The following is a 7,415-nucleotide window of genomic DNA, read 5'->3' on the forward strand; positions in this document are numbered from 1 at the left end:
CTTGGGCCAACCATCAAGAAGATCACCCCCCTCAAATCTAAATCGGGGGACATAATCACTGACCAACGCAAACAGATGGACCGCTGGGTTGAGCACTACCTAGAACTGTACTCCAGGGAGAATGCTGTCACTGAGACTGCCCTCAATGCAGCCCAGCCTCTACCAGTCATGGATGAGCTGGACATACAGCCAACCAAATCGGAACTCAGTGATGCCATTGATTCCCTAGCCAGCGGAAAAGCCCCTGGGAAGGACAGCATTACCCCTGAAATAATCAAGAGTGCCAAGCCTGCTATACTCTCAGCACTACATGAACTGCTATGCCTGTGCTGGGACGAGGGAGCAGTACCCCAGGACATGCGCGATGCCAACATCATCACCCTCTATAAAAACAAAGGTGACCGCGGTGACTGCAACAACTACCGTGGAATCTCCCTGCTCAGCATAGTGGGGAAAGTCTTTGCTCGAGTCGCTCTGAACAGGCTCCAGAAGCTGGCCGAGCGCGTCTACCCTGAGGCACAGTGTGGCTTTCGTGCAGAGAGATCGACTATTGACATGCTGTTCTCCCTTCGTCAGATACAGGAGAAATGCCGTGAACAACAGATGCCCCTCTACATTGCTTTCATTGATCTCACCAAAGCCTTTGACCTCGTCAGCAGACGTGGTCTCTTCAGACTACTAGAAAAGATCGGATGTCCACCAAAGCTACTAAGTATCATCACCTCATTCCATGACAATATGAAAGGCACAATTCAACATGGTGGCTCCTCATCAGAGCCCTTTCCTATCCTGAGTGGTGTGAAACAGGGCTGTGTTCTCGCACCCACACATTTTGGGATTTTCTTCTCCCTGCTGCTTTCACATGCGTTCAAATCCTCTGAAGAAGGAATTTTCCTCCACACAAGATCAGGGGGCAGGTTGTTCAACCTTGCCCGTCTAAGAGCGAAGTCCAAAGTACGGAAAGTCCTCATCAGAGAACTCCTCTTTGCTGACGATGCTGCTTTAACATCTCACACTGAAGAATGCCTGCAGAGTCTCATCGACAGGTTTGCGTCTGCCTGCAATGAATTTGGCCTAACCATCAGCCTCAAGAAAACGAACATCATGGGGCAGGATGTCAGAAATGCTCCATCCATCAATATTGGCGACCACGCTCTGGAAGTGGTTCAAGAGTTCACCTACCTAGGCTCAACTATCACCAGTAACCTGTCTCTAGATGCAGAAATCAACAAGCGCATGGGTAAGGCTTCCACTGCTATGTTCAGACTGGCCAAGAGAGTGTGGGAAAATGGCGCACTGACACGGAACACAAAAGTCCGAGTGTATCAGGCCTGTGTCCTCAGTACCTTGCTCTACGGCAGCGAGGCCTGGACAACGTATGCCAGCCAAGAGCGACGTCTCAATTCATTCCATCTTCGCTGCCTTCGGAGAATACTTGGCATCAGGTGGCAGGACTATATCTCCAACACAGAAGTCCTTGAAGCGGCCAACATCCCCAGCTATTACACACTACTGAGTCAGCGGCGCTTGAGATGGCTTGGCCATGTGAGCCGCATGGAAGATGGCAGGATCCCCAAAGACACATTGTACAGCGAGCTCGCCACTGGTATCAGACCCACCGGCCGTCCATGTCTCCGTTATAAAGACGTCTGCAAACGCGACATGAAATCGTGTGACATTGATCACAAGTTGTGGGAGTCAGTTGCCAGCATTCGCCAGAGCTGGCGGGCAGCCATAAAGACAGGGCTAAATTGTGGCGAGTCGAAGAGACTTAGTAGTTGGCAGGAAAAAAGACAGAGGCGCAAGGGGAGAGCCAACTGTGCAACAGCCCCAACAAACAAATTTCTCTGCAGCACCTGTGGAAGAGCCTGTCACTCCAGAATTGGCCTTTATAGCCACTCCAGGCGCTGCTTCACAAACCACTGACCACCTCCAGGCGCGTATCCATTGTCTCTCGAGATAAGGAGGCCCAAAAGAAGAGATATTCAGTAACACCCAACACCCGTTCTTGTTTCTGTGCTTGCTGCGGCACGGACTTCTCTCCTTCTTCTTCCTTTGCTGTGTTTTCTTGACTGTGTTCTACCTTCTCCTTCCAAGAGGTAACGATCTTCTGTTGACCCCTCTCATTGCAGAAACTGACAGATACAGAGTAACATCAACCTTCACGTACCAGGAACTGACATGTACAGAGTAAAATCAACATTCACATACCAGAAACTGACAGGTACAGAGTAAAATCAACATTCACATACCAGGAACTGACAGGTACAGATTAAAATCAACATTCACAAACCAGAAACTGACAGGTACAGAGTAAAATCAACATTCACATACCAGAAACTGACAGGTACAGAGTAAAATCAACATTCACATACCAGAAACTGACAGGTACAGAGTAAAATCAACATTCACATACCAGGAACTGACAGGTACCGAGTAAAATCAACATTCACATACCAGGAACTGCCAGGTACAGAGTAAAATCAACATTCACATACCAGGAACTGACAGGTACAGAGTAAAATCAACATTCACATACCAGGAACTGACAGGTACAGAGTAAAATCAACATTCACAGACCAGGAACTGACAGGTACAGAGTAAAATCAACATTCACATACCAGGAACTGACAGGTACAGAGTTAAATCAACATTCACAGACCAGGAACTGACAGGTACAGAGTAAAATCAACATTAACATACCAGGAACTGACAGATACAGGGTAAAATCAACATTCACATACCAGGAACTGACAGGTACAGAGTAAAATCAACATTCACATACCAGGAACTGACAGGTACAGAGTAAAATCAACATTCACATACCAGGAACTGACAGGTGCAGAATAAAATCAACATTCACATACCAGGAACTGACAGGTACAGAGTAAAATCAACATTCACATACCAGGAACTGACAGGGACAGAGTAAAATCAACATTCACATACCAGGAACTGACAGGTACAGAGTAAAATCAACATTCACATACCAGGAATTGACAGGTACAGAGTAAAATCAACATTCACATACCAGGAACTGACAGGTACAGAGTAAAAGCAACATTCACATACCAGGAACTGACAGGTACAGAGTAAAATCAACATTCACATACCAGGAACTGACAGGTACAGAGTAAAATCAACATTCACATCCCAGGAACTGACCGATACAGAGTAAAATCAACATTCACATACCAGGAACTGACAGGTACAGAGTAAAATTAACATTCACATAACGGGAACTGACAGGGACAGAGTAAAATCAACATTCACATACCAGGAACTGACAGGTACAGAGTAAAATCAACATTCACATACCAGGAACTGACAGGTACAGAGTAAAATTAACATTCACATACCAGGAACTGACAGGGACAGAGTAAAATCAACATTCACATGCCAGGAACTGACAGGTTCAGAGTAAAATCAACATTCACATGCCAGGAACTGACAGATACAGAGTAAAATCAACCTTCACATACCAGGAACTGACTGATACAGAGTAAAATCAACATTCACATGCCAGGAACTGACAGGTACAGAGTAAAATCAACATTCACATACCAGAAACTGACAGGTACAGAGTAAAATCAACATTCACATACCAGGAACTGAAAGGTACAGAGTAAAATCAACATTCACATACCAGAAACTGACAGGTACAGAGTAAAATCAACATTCACATACCAGAAACTGACAGGTACAGAGTAAAATCAACATTCACATATCAGAAACTGACAGGTACAGAGTAAAATCAACATTCACAGACCAGGAACTGACAGGTACAGAGTAAAATCAACATTCACATACCAGGACCTGACAGGTACAGAGTAAAATCAACATTCACATACCAGGAACTGACAGGTACAGAGTAAAATCAACATTCACATACCAGGAACTGACAGGTACAGAGTAAAATCAACATTCACATACCAGGAACTGACGGGTACAGAGTAAAATCAACATTCACATACCAGGAACTGACAGGTACAGAGTAAAATCAACATTCACATACCAGGAACTGACAGGTACAGAGTAAAATCAACATTCACATACCAGGAACTGACAGGTACAGAGTAAAATCAACATTCACATGCCAGGAACTGACAGGTACAGAGTAAAATCAACATTCACATACCAGGAACTGACAGGTACTGAGTAAAATCTACATTCACATACCAGGAACTGACAGGTACAGAGTAAAATCAACATTCACATACCAGGAACTGACAGGTACAGAGTAAAATCAACATTCACATACCAGGAACTGAAAGGTACAGAGAAAAATCAACCTTCACATACCAGAAACTGACAGGTACAGAGTAAAATCAACATTCACATATCAGGAACTGAAAGGTACAGAGAAAAATCAACATTCACATACCAGGAACTGACAGGTACAGAGAAAAATCAACATTCACATACCAGGAACTGAAAGGTACAGAGAAAAATCAACATTCACATACCAGGAACTGAAAGGTACAGAGAAAAATCAACATTCACATACCAGGAACTGAAAGGTACAGAGAAAAATCAACATTCACATACCAGGAACTGAAAGGTACAGAGAAAAATCAACATTCACATACCAGGAACTGACAGGTACAGAGAAAAATCAACATTCACATACCAGGAACAGACAGATACAGAGTAAAATCAAAATTCACATACCAGGAACTGACAGGTGCAGAGTAAAATCAACATTCACATACCAGGAACTGACAGGTACAATACAGATCGTTGGCCGGTATTTATTTGAAGGCAGGGAATTAAAAAGTGACGCAATGATCGATCCGATCCATGAACGTTCTTGTCGGAGATCTCGAAATTACCTCCAGCTGAAATGTGAGCAGTTGGTATTCAAATAACTGCAGTAAATCGACTCTTTCAGAGAGGCTGTCAGTGGATCTTAAAAGAGCCGATCTGCTTGGTGCTTTATTTTTGTACATTGTGGAGATCTGCAAGGAGCTGTTGTGCTTGGTCACTGCAATGTCCAATCGTAGGTCAAATATTTGAATGAATATTTTATAGTAAGCGATGGTGGTGTAGTGGTGAGCATAGCTGCTTTCCAAGCAGTTGATCTGGGTTCGATTCCCTAACATCACAACCTTAAATTGCACGTTTACTTTATGTTGCAGTATTTTACAAACGAAAAAGATGTCAAAGCTTTGACAGAATTGAAATTGATAAAATATTCTTATCATCCAATCAGATTCATTCTCCCGCTTGATTGGCGTCACCCTGGAGCAAGTTTGTTTCCTTCAAGTGTTTCTCCAATTTCCTATTGAAATCATTGATTGTCTCTGCTTCCACCACACTTGTGGACAGACATTGCAGTTGCAATGTAGCAGGTAAAGCAAAAAGTGCTTCCTCAAATTTCCCGGCATCTCTTTCCCAAAACCATCAATCTGTGTCTCCTAGTCCTTGTACCATCAACTAATGGGAACGGGTTATCCTTGTCTAACTTACCTACACCTGCATCAGATATCCCCTCAATCCACATTGCTGGAAGGAGAACAACCACCTACTTAGATAACACAATCCAGAGCCATCTATCCAAGCTTTTCAATAACAAAAGAATAGTTGTGTTGTAAGTAGTCTCGATAGGAGCATAACATCAAGAGACTTTGATAGATTAACTGATTGTCTCTGCCCAACGCACCAGATTTTCTGTATCACCTGAACACTGCTCACCGCTGTGTAAAGTTTAGAGTATTTTCATGGCTTACATTTATGCAAGAACTGCAATGTTAAGGTTGGATTGTGAAGCATGACGGTCATCTTCACTGAACTATGTTAAAATGTCATGTTGAGAGATGTGTCAGTGTGGAAGATGCACGTAGCCATAGGAAAAAAAAAGGCAAGTCATGTAGCTGGAGGAGAATCCACAATGTGGGCGCGATAGACCGTGACATATTTTACGTTTGTGCCAAATAAGGACAGCTAAAATAATAGGATTAATGATATGCTTTGTACATCAATATATTGAAGTCTGTTTGATCTGTTGCTTGCTTTATTATGAAATGTGTTTTCAAGGCTATACTTTGTTTAAACCTTTTTGTGAGAACAATGGGAGAGTCACCAGCACTCCTTGCATGGAGAGAGATGATATAAAGGCAGAATTAAAGAAAAAAATGTCTGGGATCAGCAAGAATGTAACCTTTAGGATCCTTGCTAAAATAGAAAGAGTCGGGAAACATCTGTACTGTGTGTAGATTCAACCATTAACTAACTAGTGTCAAACAGTGATGTCAACCTGGACCAATTAGGACACTTGGAACAATTCAAAACTAATATGGTAACATCCTTGCACCACAAGAAGGATAAAAGAAAGGGTGTTACAGGACATCGTCAGCACACTTAGAGAGGGGTCAACAGAAGATCGTTGGTACTTAAAAGGAGAAGATAGAATATAGTCAAAAAAACACAGCAAGGGATGAAGAAGGAGAGAAGTCCATGCGGCAGCAAGCACAGAAACAAGAACGGGTGTTGTGTGTTACTGAATATCTATTAGCATTGTTAAGTATTAACTTTGTACATCTTGGTTAAGCCTAATAAACTCTCTGACTTGGTCACATAACTTGAGTTTGTACCTTGTCGGTCTATCTTGGTCAGGAATCTAAAGGTGAGACGGGTTGGGTATTCTCTGTCTCACCTCTGTTCAGGTAACATCTACCTGAAACTTACAGCTCTTTACTATATGCATACATTGCTGTGTATTTTGTCCTCCTTAAACTTCGAAATTGTGGGCCCGTTAAATACATTGTTCTTCGTACAGTTTTCTGCGTCACTCCACTGCATAGTTCTGCCCAGTAAGCAAAAAGGATCAGTTCGCTACTAAACTCTAAAATAAAAGCAAAATACTGCAGATGCTGGAAATCTGAAATAATAAGAAATGCTGGTAATACTCAGCAGGTCTGGCAGCATCTGTGGAGAGAGAAGCAGAGTTAACGTTTCAGGTGAGTGACCATTGATCAGAATATTTGCAGCACTTTCTGATTTTAATTCAGATTTCCAGCATTCACAGTATTGTGTTTCTGTTAACATAATCGTGTTGCTCAGGTGCAAGTTGAAACCATTGTACAGCATTCTATTAATCAAAACGCTGGACCAGCGCAGTACAGTAAGCGATGGTGGTATAGTGGTGAGCATAGCTGACTTCCAAGCAGTTGACCTGGGTTCGATTCCCGGCCATCGCAACCTTAAATTGCAGCTTTCCTTTATGTTGCAGTATTTTACAAACGAAAAAAATGTCAAAGCTTTGACAGAATTGAAATTGATAAAATATTCTTAACATCCAATCAGATTCATTCTGCCGCTTGATTGGCGTCACCCTGGAGCAAGTTTGCTTCCTTCAAGTGTTTCTCCAATTTCCTATTGAAATCATTGATTGTCTCTGCTTCCACCACACTTGT

The 7,415-nt window shown here is 42.6% G+C and overlaps 1 non-coding gene across 1 annotated transcript; it reads left to right on the plus strand.

Moving 5' to 3' along the window:
* The first annotated feature begins 7,127 nt into the window (after positions 1-7,127).
* Positions 7,128-7,199, plus strand: trnag-ucc (transfer RNA glycine (anticodon UCC)). The gene has a single exon. It is a non-coding gene; the product is annotated as a tRNA-Gly (tRNA).
* The last annotated feature ends 216 nt before the right edge of the window (positions 7,200-7,415 follow it).

Source organism: Heterodontus francisci, chromosome 45 (assembly GCF_036365525.1).
Source record: "Heterodontus francisci isolate sHetFra1 chromosome 45, sHetFra1.hap1, whole genome shotgun sequence".
Taxonomy (NCBI): Eukaryota; Metazoa; Chordata; class Chondrichthyes; order Heterodontiformes; family Heterodontidae; genus Heterodontus; species Heterodontus francisci.